The following is a 13780-nucleotide window of genomic DNA, read 5'->3' on the forward strand; positions in this document are numbered from 1 at the left end:
AACTGAGCAATAATGACAACATGAAATAATAAAACTCATAAAATAATGTTACAAACAATAAAGGGTAGCTCTCCTCCTCTTGCTTGCTTAAGGTGGTGAGTAGTCTTGTTTAGAACATGACTGCTTACATGTATTGTATAAAAGCTTGGCAGCTGAACACATCTATCCCATCCATCAAGGCTTTAGTCACATACTTTCTAGAATAGCATGATAAGGGTTTACTACCATTTCTCCACTGTAAGCCTGCACTTCAGCTAGATCTGTATTTGATGACACCATGCTTCCTCTTCAAGTATCTCGTGCTACAAAATTACAAATTCAATGAAACAATAAACTGCCCATATAGCACATAAGTAGCATCCGTTCCACTAACAAGCACACCCATGAAAGCATACCACTCTCAAGCTCTGCTTTACATGTGTAAATTCAGAGAATCTAGTAATGATACTGACTTGTATCTACCGTGAAAACTGAGACATTTGAAGTCACGCACATACACACAACTTAACTTATGAGTATGTTCCACAGAGACATGGGCATTCACACACTAAAGTGTACATTCGGTGTGCATAAATACCTTGTATAAAAGTATTTTTCAGATACACTGTGACAGCTCACTGTTGCGTGTGATTGAATCTTTAGCCACTAAAGTTACACTGAAGCATTGTATCTGTGACCCACAGAGAGTGGGGGAGAATTGGCTGCATTGTCTTGGCAGCAGACACAAGACATGACATGACAGATTACTTTGTGTGCGCATGAACGGAAGAGAGAAAACAAGAAGTTGTGCAGTTATTTATGTTAGTTATATCCTTAGCAAGAATTTCAGTCAAGCATGTTGCATATACGTGTACTTAAGTAGCCAGCGTGCAATTGGCTTTCTGCCATAACAGTATTCCATAAAAATCTCGGTAAACAAAAAACGGAGCACATTGTTGATTCAAGTAGGTGAAAAAGTTCCGCTGCAGATTACAATAACAATGCCTTAGCCGATGCAATTCTACGGTGTTTGGAAAGTTTAAAGAAGGTTACTGACAATTTCTGTACTTCTACAAGCTACTATGCAACCCACTTCAGTTCCTTTTTTCATACTTTCATGAGTTCATCTGTGTCACAACTGTTGTCACTGATGCCTGCACTGATCTGTGCTGTAACTCTCTCTGCTTTTTCGGGTTTCTGAGCATAGTGGACAAAGTAATTATTTAATTCCCTTTAATTTGTAAGTCTGCTCACTTACAAAGAGATGCACAGAGTTACATAAAAGCTGTGAATGGATTTGCATATCATAGTGAGAAAAAATTATTTGATCCTCTAGCGAAAATTCTGGCTTCCAAAGATTGGCACACGGATTACAATCAATTAATCAATCAATCGATTACTGATAATCCTGGTTTCAGCTTGTTATCTTTTAAACCACACCCTTCTACAGAATCAGTTTCTTCCAGAAGACTAAAGAGCTGTCAAAGGACATCGGGGACAAGACTGTAGACTGGAATGGGCTACAAAATCATCAGCAAGAAGCTTGGTGGCAGCTAATGCAATTATTTATAAATGGAAGAAATATAAAACGGCCATCAGCCTCATGGGGTGAGGATGATTATAAGAAAGGTGGTGGCTCAGCCTGAAACTACACGGGAGGAGCTTGTTAATGATCTGAATGCAGCTGGCACCAGAAACAACACTGGTAACATACTACAGAAATCTTACAGTGCCTGCAAGGTCTCCTTGCTCAAGAAGGCACACGTACAGGCTCGTCCTGAGTTTGCCATCCAAATGAGTCAGAGAAGGGTTTGGAGAAAGTGCTGTGGTCAAATGAAACCAAAATCCAGCTCTTTATTTGCCCATTGTGCACCAAGATGGAAAAAATATTTCTTTAACAGCTGGGTAGTGGCATGAAAATAACTTAACGTGACATAATAATAATAATAATAATAATAATAATAATAATAATAATAATAATAATAATAATAATAATGGATACTTTATTGATCCCCATGGGGAAATTACTTGTTTTTCTCTGCATTTGACCCATTCACTCAGTGAAGCAGTGGGCAGCCCACTAAGCAGGCGCCCGGGGAGCAGTGTGTAGGGACGGTACCTTGCTCAGGGGTACCTCAGGGTAGCCGTATATTATACGTATATATATATATAGACATATTAGACTTCATCAAGTACAGGAGAACATAAAACAACCACGCTGTCGCAAGCATTTACATAAAATAGAAAACTGCAAGTCACAATTGGGTTTCAAGTTTCAAGTGCTTTCATGCTTTTAAAGTTCTAGTTTTTGCTCCTGTTTGACTCAAAATCTTGTGAGACTGAATAAAGTTGAAAAACACCTTCAGCTTTATTCCTGGCATAAAAACGAATTGTGAAAATTTCCTGATTTTCCTTGCTTCCTCCTCAGGGTTTTGTCACTGCGTTAATCCAGTGCAGAAATTCTGACCTACAATAAAACAAAACAAAACAAAACAGAAAAAACTCAATAAAAGTGCTTGTTGGCGGCGTCTATTTTATATCTATATTTGGAATAAAATCTTCTGCTTTCAGTTCCCTGCTTAGGATGATAGACGTGCATAAACACCCACGCAAACTGTCAAGAACCTATGTTGAGTAACAGAACTTTCAGCTGTTTCATATCTCATCTTATATGTAAACACGGCCTGTTGACTTGCATTCATACTTACACTGTAATGTCATCGTTGCAGTAAATATTTTTTGCTATAAGTTGGTATGTTGCTTGCTGAGCAAAAGTACTTGTATATATTCCAATGTCTTTGTTTGTGTGTCTTTGGTGAGTACTGGATGAATAAGTTCACAGTAAGGATGTCAGGAGTATATTTGGTTCTTTCCACTGCTATATATTAGTCAGCTTGACCTATCAAAAAGAGGGAAGTATGGCTATGTTTATAAATCCCCATGTATGTGTTTTTGTATGTCTGTGTATTTATTAGTCACTTTCTGACCAGTTGGTCTTGGCCAAGCAGTGGTCTGCAAACAGCTCACCATCGAGACATAAGAGCGAAAAACTCCAAATGTCGACATGTGCAATATGTTTGATCAGAACTGCTGCGTCATAACCTGGCAGAGTTAATGATGGGAAAAGCAGGCCGATAAAATTGCGTTATGAGTCATAGCTGAAGTGAAAATACGATCCCGAAATCACCCCCATGTGATAATTACCGACATTCTAATTACTCAGTTTGCCGTAACTTTAACAACAGTCACCAGCATAGGAGTAGCAAAGTAAAGGAACAGCTTTGTGGACCTTTTCTCATGTAATTAAATTTTTACTTGTAGCATGAATTGTGTTTTATTAATAAAAAGGAACACATACACAACATGAGACAGAGTACGGAAAATAGAAAAATGCAAACAAGAAGAAAAGCAAAATATTATATTATAGGAAAACTTTACACACTTTTTGTTGCTGTAAGGATATTTAAGAGCCGGTATGAATATACATATATTACCACAAACTCAATACAGTGGATGCAGTCACATCCAAAGGAAACAAGAGATGATTTTTAGTCTTGCTGTTTAAACAAAAAAATCCAACAGAACAGCAAAACAGCAGCATGTAGGAAATGGAAATGTCTGCTATTTTAAGACAGTCACATTAAAAATAGAAAATATATGTACCCAGTATTTTTGCAGAACTTATGACAACTTTTTTTTTAGCAAGAACTTTTTAAAAAAAAGTAATTACGACTTAAAAATAAAGCTTATTGTTAACTCTCAAATTGAAAAAAAGCAAATGCATGGAGGAATGCAACCGTCCATGACTTCAAGTTTTTTATGCAAATATCAAGTGCATAAAAATTGAAATGTGGATACCACAGAAACCTTAGAATCCCAGCTAAATGCTCACATATACCGCTAGGGTTAACTATCAAACACAGGGGAAAAACATTCACAGCAACTCGTAAAAATTATATTGAGGATAGTTTTATTTCAGCCTGATTTAACAGTTTGGCAAATTACACATCCACCATGCTTTAACCTACCTGTGCAAGCTGCATTTTAACAAACCTCCGTCCCTGCTTGTCTTTCTTGTAAGTCTTGCTGATGTCCTATTTGTGTCAGGCTTATTGTGTTTGATGGCTGGGGAGTTTCAAGGATATTACCATACCTTTAAATATAAATTACTGCAAATGGCAATAAGAATTTTCTTTTGACTATAATGGACCTAGCTGATTTCTTTTCATAAGAAAAAAAGGGAATGTGTAGAGCTTTACATATATAGATTATTTTAAAAGTGATGTATGGAGTGGTAACCTGGCCCTTTAACTTTGTAGTTAATGTAAAATAAATTGTTTCTTTAGACCAAATTTTCTTCTTGCATGTTAAGGCAAAGGAAAAAGAGCTTTGTGCTAGCATGCGTGCCCTCATCCAGGCACACACTATTCATTGGACCGTCAACCTCAACAGATCCCCTGACACATGCATAAACTATGTCAGCACTTATTACTTTGTTTCATTAAGTCAGATTCCTTGAAATTGTTCGTCTGCCTGCTTATCGATCCAGCTTATTGGTTCTACTTACACTTGCACCTCTATCAGCTGATTTCAGATTGTGCACCGGAACCTCAGTTTCCGTCTCTTTATGTTTTTAAAGTGGAGTCACGATCACTTTAAAGCCTCTTTGCAATGTTCTTTTTTCTTAATCTTTGCTTTGTGCTCTCGGCCTTGTGTTCATACTTATGTGCTAAGAGAAAGATGATATGTGTCTCCTTATTAGGATAGGAATTTCTGTTGGTTGTTGTGTGGGACTGTAGCCTATAAGTTTTTATATTGGTAATTATGAGACAATGAGTAACAACAACAACAACAACAACAACGCGAAAGTAATGTAACAAGTACTATAACAAATGACTTTCTCCTGGGAGTAATTAAGTAACATTCCTTTTAAGAAAAAATGTTTTGTGTAACATTTGTAATACATTATTACTTTTGGATAATTACACTGACCACACAGCATGCAAATAATTTGCACAAATGTGATGTCTGATACACTAGTTCACAATGGTGGTGAACCCAATGAGAATTGATAATAGAATTGATTCAATTAGTGATATCTCGAACGGAATTCTTATTAATTCCCATTTCTAACTCATGCATAAGCTTGTATTAATATCAAGGCCCACAAGTGCGCATATATGAGCATCTGTGTGCACTTAGATTAGTACAACTCAGCCATGCAGTGTGCATGGGTATTGTGTGCAGAGCCAGAGTGTGCAACATGCAAGTTCATTTATTACAAAGGTAGTAAATTAACAACTTTAAATGCCTTAAATGATCCCTATAGAGCCAAACTCTGATGTTGTTGCTGGACAGTCCAAACATCAGGCTTGGTGAGAAAACATGACAATACAATTAAAATGCGTTTAGCTGCAGGACACACAGACCTCGAAATGAATGCTGGTGATTCTTATCTGTTAAAAAATAAAATTTTTGTACCATTCTTTTTGCATATTCCTAAAATGTGCGAGTTTTTTTGTCTTGTCCGTCAGCCTTATCACCAAAGCTGAATCATAGCCAAAATAAACTCAAAGTTTTCAGTACCTTGATATTAATCATCTCACACGTATTTAACAATTTTGTGGTGGAGGACTACAAGGAGACAAAAGATGAAGTGGGATTTCTGGGGCAAAAACTAAATTGCACGTGTGATAGTTGCTAATAAATGAGATATAAATAACTGCAGCCTTTAAAAAAGAGCTCTAAAACTAACCTAATTGCCTGCATGGCATTTCTAGCTACATCCAAGTGGCATTCGTCAACAAAGATAAAGTATTGTGTTATTTACTCAAGATTGTATAAACAAATTTTATATATGCACATAACTCTAAATTAACCTCCTAAGACCCGAACTCTTTCATGGCATGCATTTTTAATTTTTCTTTGCTATTTGGGTTGATTGGGACCTAAAGAATGTAAAAACAAAGATTTACCAGATTTTTTTTTTTACCTCATTTTTGTTTTTTCAGAAAATTGAGATCCACATATGAGGACATTTGTTTCAAATTTTGATAGAACAGTGGCAGTATAATGTCCTCGTAAGTGGATATCAGGCCCTTGTAGAGAAAAATTAAGTATTTTGGTCTAGACGTCCCAAAACGTGATGTCCACATATGTGGACACCAGGCCCTAGGAGGTTAAAGCCAAACATTTCAGTACTTTGCAACCTTTGAAGTCTTTTAAGCACAACTTCCTTGGGTTAAATAAATCTTACAATGTGGTTATGTCTTTAACTTAAGTCTATTCTGGTAATACTACCTTTACAATATACACCATCTTCAACTGAGAACAAGAAGATTCAAAATAACATAGTAGAGAAAATGAGCAGATGTATTGCACATATCGACAGTTAGGTAACTACAAAAGAAAAAGGAAGTGTTAATGCTCTACGTGGCTGGAATTCACTCTCTCAGGGGAAAAAAGTCAAAGCAACTCCAGCTGCTGAGCAACAGCTGCTCACATAAAATCTATCTTAAAAACCATAAAAATGAAATAATTGAAACCAAGTTTAAAATATATGACGACTCAAATGAGTACTTATGTGCATTTAGTGCAATGCTTTATGGATCTCTGAAGTTTGGATAATCAACTTAAAAGATAACCAGACTGGCTTAAAACAGATGTCTTTACTGGCATTTACTATGTGACTCATGGCTGTGATCCACATCTTGATAATTACCAGTTACAGGTTTGCTTCTCTCCAAAGCTGATGAAATGTAAAAATATGTGTTTACAGTCACTTTATTAGTTACACTGCCAGTCTTGGGTTGGACCCCCTTTTGCCTTCTCAGATTTAGTAAGGTGCTGGAAACATCCCTGACAGATTTTGGTGCATACTGACATGATAACATCACTAGTTGCTAGAAATTTCATGTAAATCTTACATGTGCAGCTTTGTTGCCACCACATCTCAAACGTGTCGTGCTGTACTGAGATCTGTGGAGGCCATTTAAGTACAGTGAACATACTGTCACATTCAAGATATCAGTTTTGACATGAGCTTTGTGATATGTTGTGTCAGTGAGTATAAAGAAATGGACGTGGTCATTAGTAATCTTCAGGTGGGCTGTGGTAGACATTGACAAAGCATTTTCATCTGCTTTTTCAGACATTTTTTTTTGTTGCCATATGCAGGAAAATTCCAGTAGCTCAGCGGTTTCTTTGTTCAGATTAGAGACCAAGGCATTCAGGAACCAAAAACCATTCCAGGTTCAAAGTCATTTAAAAAAGAAAGTCATCGTTCTTCCCCATTCTGATTCTTTGCTTTGAACTTCAGCAGATAATCTTAAGACTGCATACTTCCCAAAATTAACTGAGATGCCGTCATGTGCTGTAAAAATACAATGGCCACAGTAAAAAATGGCAAATAGTGTAATTCTCTAAATAAAACTGTACAGATTTTCCTAAGCAGTATGTTCTTCTTAGATGTTATCATGAACAGGAGCCTATCCCTGGAGCCTATTTCAGGTACCATAGAGAGGTGGGGTACACCCTGGACAGGCCACCAGTCTGTTGCAAGGCTAAGATATATAAACAGACAACCATTCACACCATGGGCAATTTAGAAGCACCAATTAACCTAACCCCACTAATTGCAATGTCTTCGGACTGTGGCAGGAAGCCGGAGAGAACCTGTGCAAACATGGGGAGACTATGCAAACTCTAGTTGGAGTTCAACTCAGAACCTTCTTGTTGGGAAGTAGCAGTGCTAATCACTACGCCACTGTACTACTCCAATCCCTATTCCAGCATTTGAATGCTAAAATTCACAAGGAAAGAAAGAAATTTGAAAGAAAACACTGCAAGGAAAACTTTAACTTTAAAACAAACTGGTGGCAACCAAATCTTTCACATAGTTCAAAAAGGATTTCCAAACCTTTTCACGTTTTGTGTATTTCAATATATAGTGACGTACGCTATTCCTTTCGGTGGAAGGCTAGCCGTTCTTTGTTTTATCCAGTTCATAACACATAGTCTATGAGTTTGTTGCCACATACTTCCCCATATTTGCTGGCCAAGTAAGCCATAAATTTGTTGGTGCAAGACCCCATTCTTGTCCACCTGCAATATCCCTTTACAACATATACATTTTCATGACATTATGAAGAAACAGATGCAGACTGATCGTTATTTTATTAGTGAAGAAATCGGAAATTTGTGCACTGCTACTGAATCAACATGAATGTTGGTTGATTAATATTTTTCATAAATGTTATATAACACACAATAATTGAAATGTTTCGTCTAATGAATTTCATATAATGAATATGTTTGTGCTGTTAGTGCATAGCAACGGGCTGTTTTTAATCAGGTCTAGCAGGTTGATATGTAAAGCGGGTTGCTGCAGTGAAAGGGCTCAGTCAGCAATCAGACCACACACACGCACATACATATGAACAGCAATCTGACTTCCTCTGTTCAGTCCACTATCTCTCTTGGCTTCCTGCGTATCTGACAAAATAAGTGAAAAACATTCACTTTCAACATACTTTCACTTCAGCTTCCTAAAATCTCTTGGGTGCTGAACAAGCTTGCAATATACAGAGAGAAAGAAAGATAGCATGGGAAAGAGGAATTAAAAAGAGATGGTTCATTATTACTCTGCAAAACCATATTCGGTATGCTCTGCACATCATTTACCCAGAGAAAAGTTCAGGCTGAAGATTTCCTTTAAATGGTAAATGGCCTCCACTTGTGTAGCGCTTCCTAATTGTACTGCTTCTTTATTCACCCATTCATGCTTAAATATTTAGTGGTGACTGAGCTGCAATAAAAGACATTGACCTGGCATTGGGTTTCAGTGTCTTGCCCAAGACCCTTTGGCAACTCAGTGATGTGACAACCTGCTTCACCACATAAACCATGGGTGCTCCATTTTAAAAGTTACATTCATGAACCAAAGAATCTTTTAAATGCAAACACATTTAAAAGCTAAAGTTATTGGAACTTTAATCTGGTAAATTTAGCATTTAATTGGGAAAGAAATTATGTGAATATGAAGTTGATTTCATAGATTTAGCAGTAGTGTTGCAAACATCAGCCAGACAATTTCATAAGCTATTGTGGTGAGACATACCTAAAATTCCTAATAGCAGACACCTTGTGTCTGTCTAGTGCTCACAGGTTTCCCTGTCATCATGTTCCAGTCTGACCAGACTCATGCCATTCTTTAAACCACTGAAAGATACAAAATAAAGTGTGTTGTTGGGGTTTCTACTTCAATGAACATGTATGAGAAGCACCAAGCATTATGACACATAAGTACTCTGTTCTAATTATTGTACATCTGTTCTTCTTACGCAAATGGCTTCTTTTATAAAATTCCTTATTAATCACTTGCACCCACGCCTCATTGGCGAATAAAGATATCTCACTGAAAAGTGTCTGCTTAATGTTACTGAATTCTGATTTGACTGTGTTGTTTTAGATCCCTTCTTTTGCAAAGTGCAGAGTACTACAGTGGCACGTGCAGCAGGGTGACAAGACCCCACACTGAGAACAAAATGACAGTGCACAGAATAAAATAAAGATAGGACTGGGCACACAACAAATATACATCACCGTTCGTAGCAGAGCGGTAAGTAAACAGTCAGGAAACAATAAAAGTGAAGCAATGACTGGACCGCTTTACCACACGGTTGTTATCACAATGGGATCCATATGACAGCGCTCTGATGGGCACGTCAGTTACTGCAAGAGTTGCAAAAAGATGAAAGAAAGAAAAGTAATATCTTTGTTGTCCAAACTGTTTTTCAGCGTTCTGAAGGGGGACTGTGCTTTCACTTTCACTGTTAACACCAAACCTGCGACACAAATTGGAATTGATTTTGTCCAACAAATCAGCAATTTATTAAGAGGAATGTTGATAGAATTTTATGCAAATTACATGTGCAAAGAAGTTATTTTATCCAACGCGTCCCCAAACTCAACAGTCATATCACAAACACACCAGACTTGTCTGGAACTTTTGCTTTCGCTTCACTTTCTGCTTGGTTCAATTTAGGGACTGAAAAACTGTGATTTTTCTCTTATTCACACAATTTCTAAAAATCACCCATGGTTTATAATAAGAGCTTGTACGACCAGTCTGTGGGGAAACGCAGTCTGTTATCCAATGTGCAGTTAACAAGAAAACACAGAGCAATTTTTGGTTCATGCTGTTTTGTCCTCAGATCCTAGAAAATATCTAACCTACGATTGAACCCCCAAAAATAACTTGTATCATGCAATATGCAATATAACAGCTATGTAATTCTGAAATAACTGAACCTGTATTGTCTACTCTAGGCCTAATGTCAATTGAAAATAGTAGCTGTTCATTAAAATTAAAATTTGGCCATTATGTCGTCTTTAAATTTAGTAACTTTATTTATGAAGTTTTCACAACTCTAAACCTGCATTCAATAATGAACAGTTTTTCACAACACTGACTGAAAGTCGCAGATACATCTAATAGTGTGTGGAAGTGTTTGGCAAACATTATGCAGAAGAGTTTGAGTATAGCTGTGGCTGCAGGTTGACTAACCTTATGTTGAAAGTGAGTGAAGACACAGCAAAGGACAAAAGTTGGGTTCGTGTTTTGACATAACCAATTACACAAACATCATACGATGCCTTTCTGCTTCCTGCTCAGGACCCACAGGAAGTGGGTCAGTTGTTTGCTTTTGCGTGAGAAGAAAAGGGAACTTTTTTCGGTGACGTTATTCTCACGCAGACAAACTGAAATAACCCAACTTTTGGCTTTTTCTCTCTCAAACTCTCCATCCTCCCTAAACAGAAAAAAGCAGAAGTGTTTTAAAGAAGGTGTTGGTGACTCAATGTCTGTATGGTTAGCTCTGTCTAGCATTTTTGCTGCAATTAGTCAGTGGCCGTTATTATTTTCACATTTTTGCAGTTACTATGGAAAACTGTAAACCGCAGAAGGCAAAGAAGTTGTGCGAAAAAGCATTAGTAGCTCAGAAACTAACTACAGATACAGGTCTAGCATATTTAAATTCTAAATATTGTGTGGAAGTTGACATAACTGTATCTTGCGATTTTCCCCAAACAAATGCATCATCATAGGAAAATTCTTTGATAGTTTTGCTAACTGGACAAAATGTTAACTTATGCTAATCTATATTTTATGACTCACTGATGCAGTTGATGCTTTGCTAAATGCTAATTAAGCTATATGCTAAATTGACGGTAATCCGTAGATGATGAGTCATTAGGGTAGCTTATGCTTTGCTAATTGCTAATTGAGCAAAATTCATGGTAATCCTCACAGAGCAGTGTAATGAGTCACTTCAAGATGTCTCACAGAGACGTTTAATCCGTGGGAAGCAAATTAAGGAAATTCCTCTGCAGCTGCTTCATTCATCTTAATGTCTTTGTGTGTGTGCGTATGTAAGAGAGAGAGGGACAATTGTGAAATAATCGCAGATTACAGACGTGTGCTTGGTGATCATCATTTTCGCTCATAATCAGTTAAGTTGTCATCAGCTGTTAACACTGACGTAATGAAGTAGATGAGGCAGCTAAGCTTCTGTTAATTTCCCACCAGCTTAATTCATTTGAGTGTTCTGTTTTATGATTCACACATAGTTTAAGTCAATTTAAAGACCAAGAGTTGGCCTGTTTTTTAAACATTCCCAAAATTTTACATGTCATCATCAACAATTTAAATTCTAAAAAAATAGATGTCTGCACATTAGCAAGATCTTCAGGCAAGAAACAAACTTTCTTGGTGCCTGAGGCCTTTTGGTTTTAATGAGCACTCATGTTTGATTAGTCTGGATGGAGAACAAAAAACAGATTACAATCTAAGACCTGCCAGCTGTTCTCTGACATTTAGCTATTATTCGTTTTTTATTAAAATTTGCCTGTATTTTTAAATAATCATCAGTGGTCAGAACAGAGGCCTGTAGTATGAAGCAGGATTTGGAATTATGCAGGTAACCTCAGGCTTAACTCTATGAAAGTGGTTCCCAGCGTACATCACCATGGTAACCTATACTGCGATGGAGCATCTTATGTTTGAGATTAGCAATAAACAGATATGAAATCCGTACCTAGTGACCACTCAAATCTCTAAAAATATTCCTGGAAAATCCCTTGAAACGTTGCGCATGTATTGTGAAAGCATATAAAATATTTGTCTTTCCTTGATTATCATCAACAGGAAATACAGATTCTTACATGCACTCTTATTCCTGCTGGCTGCAAATAATTTAACAACACTTTTATTGTTCTATAGATTGATATATGATCCTAAAATGGGAACATATTTTTGTGACCTTATAAATCTGTCCCTCTCAAATTTGCACATAGTCTAAGCCTACACTTGAATTCTGAAATCTTTACTCTCTGTGTCTTAAACATCATCAGGGATGCAACTAAAAAAAAACCTAAAACTTGTCCATCTAAATATTAATTTAATGGAATAACAGCTGTAATCCATCAGTGTCTTTATGGCAGAGCATTGATAGTCTGTTAACTTTAAATTATAGACATCTTTTATTCATGTTTCTGATTGGTCAGATGCTGCTAGTACTACCACTTACATCTGAACTCGGTCATTACTAGACTGGCAAAGCCTGGGTTGGCTTATGGAGTTAATAACCACCTTTGTGTTAATGCTTAGCCTGATTGCCGATGGTTACATTGAACTTGCTTCACAGTACAGGGCACTGGCTACACCAGAAAAAAAATTCCATTGCTATCACAGTTTGCAGACTGTGGGATCCTAGATTCTCATTGACTAAGTGACTGTAACAAATTAAACTGTTAAGTAGCTATATTTAGAAATTATAGTGTCAAGTTGGAAAACTGTTGTAAACAATTCTATACATTTGTATCTTTACATGTATAGCTTTTATTTTGTATCTTGAATGAGTTATTCATACTCTTAAGCTTAACTGTAAACACTTGACCTTTTTTAAATTTATATTGTGGGTTAGACCATCGGTCCCCAACCCACGAGCCACGGACTGTGAGTCGTTTGGTACCGGGCCGCGAGAGTTGAGGCTCGGGTGTGAAATGTGTGGTTTTCAGGGTTTTTATCAGTTTTTAGCGTTATTTTCTTATCGTTTTTATCGTTAACTCGGTTTTCCTGGGTCTTTTCACATGTGTTATGAATAAATCTTCTTTTTTTCAGTACTGGTACTAGTTTTATTTTGTTGTATTTATCCGCGACACCTTAAAGGCCGGTCCGTGAAAATATTGTCGGGCATAAACCGGTCCGTGGCGGAAAAAAGGTTGGGAACCGCTGGGTTAGACCATGTCAGTAAACCCTATTTCATGTTGGCACATGCTGTTCTCAAATTATTTATTTCCTTATTTAGTCTATATTCAAATGACAGGTAACTGTCTTAAAATCTTTCATATGGGAACATTAGCCAGCCACTTTTTTGTAATGGCGCCAAGGTAATTTACTTTTTTAACACTGTAATGCACCACAAAAGTAACATTTTTAGCTTTAGTATTTTTGTGTATATTCTCTGTGCATGTTTTACTCAAACAGGACTAATCACAGAGAGTTTCTGTGTAAAAAAAACTGGTACATGGAAAAATATTTGGCAGTCGGGATCTTATTTGTTTATTCAGGACACTTTGTCTTCTATGTCAAGCGTTGCATTAAACAATGGATGCTAGAATGAATGAGGCAAATATGACATGAAGATCTTAGTCCTTGTTTCTCTAAAAGTTGCCTGTATGAAATAAATCAACTGGTACTGCAGTGAGTCTAGAGAATAGAGAATATTTTGTCATCAGCTTG

This window comes from Diplotaxodon limnothrissa, linkage group LG11, assembly GCF_057381915.1.
Source record: "Diplotaxodon limnothrissa isolate DT_005_m linkage group LG11, D_limnothrissa_male_GT1.1, whole genome shotgun sequence".
NCBI classification, from domain to species: domain Eukaryota; kingdom Metazoa; phylum Chordata; class Actinopteri; order Cichliformes; family Cichlidae; genus Diplotaxodon; species Diplotaxodon limnothrissa.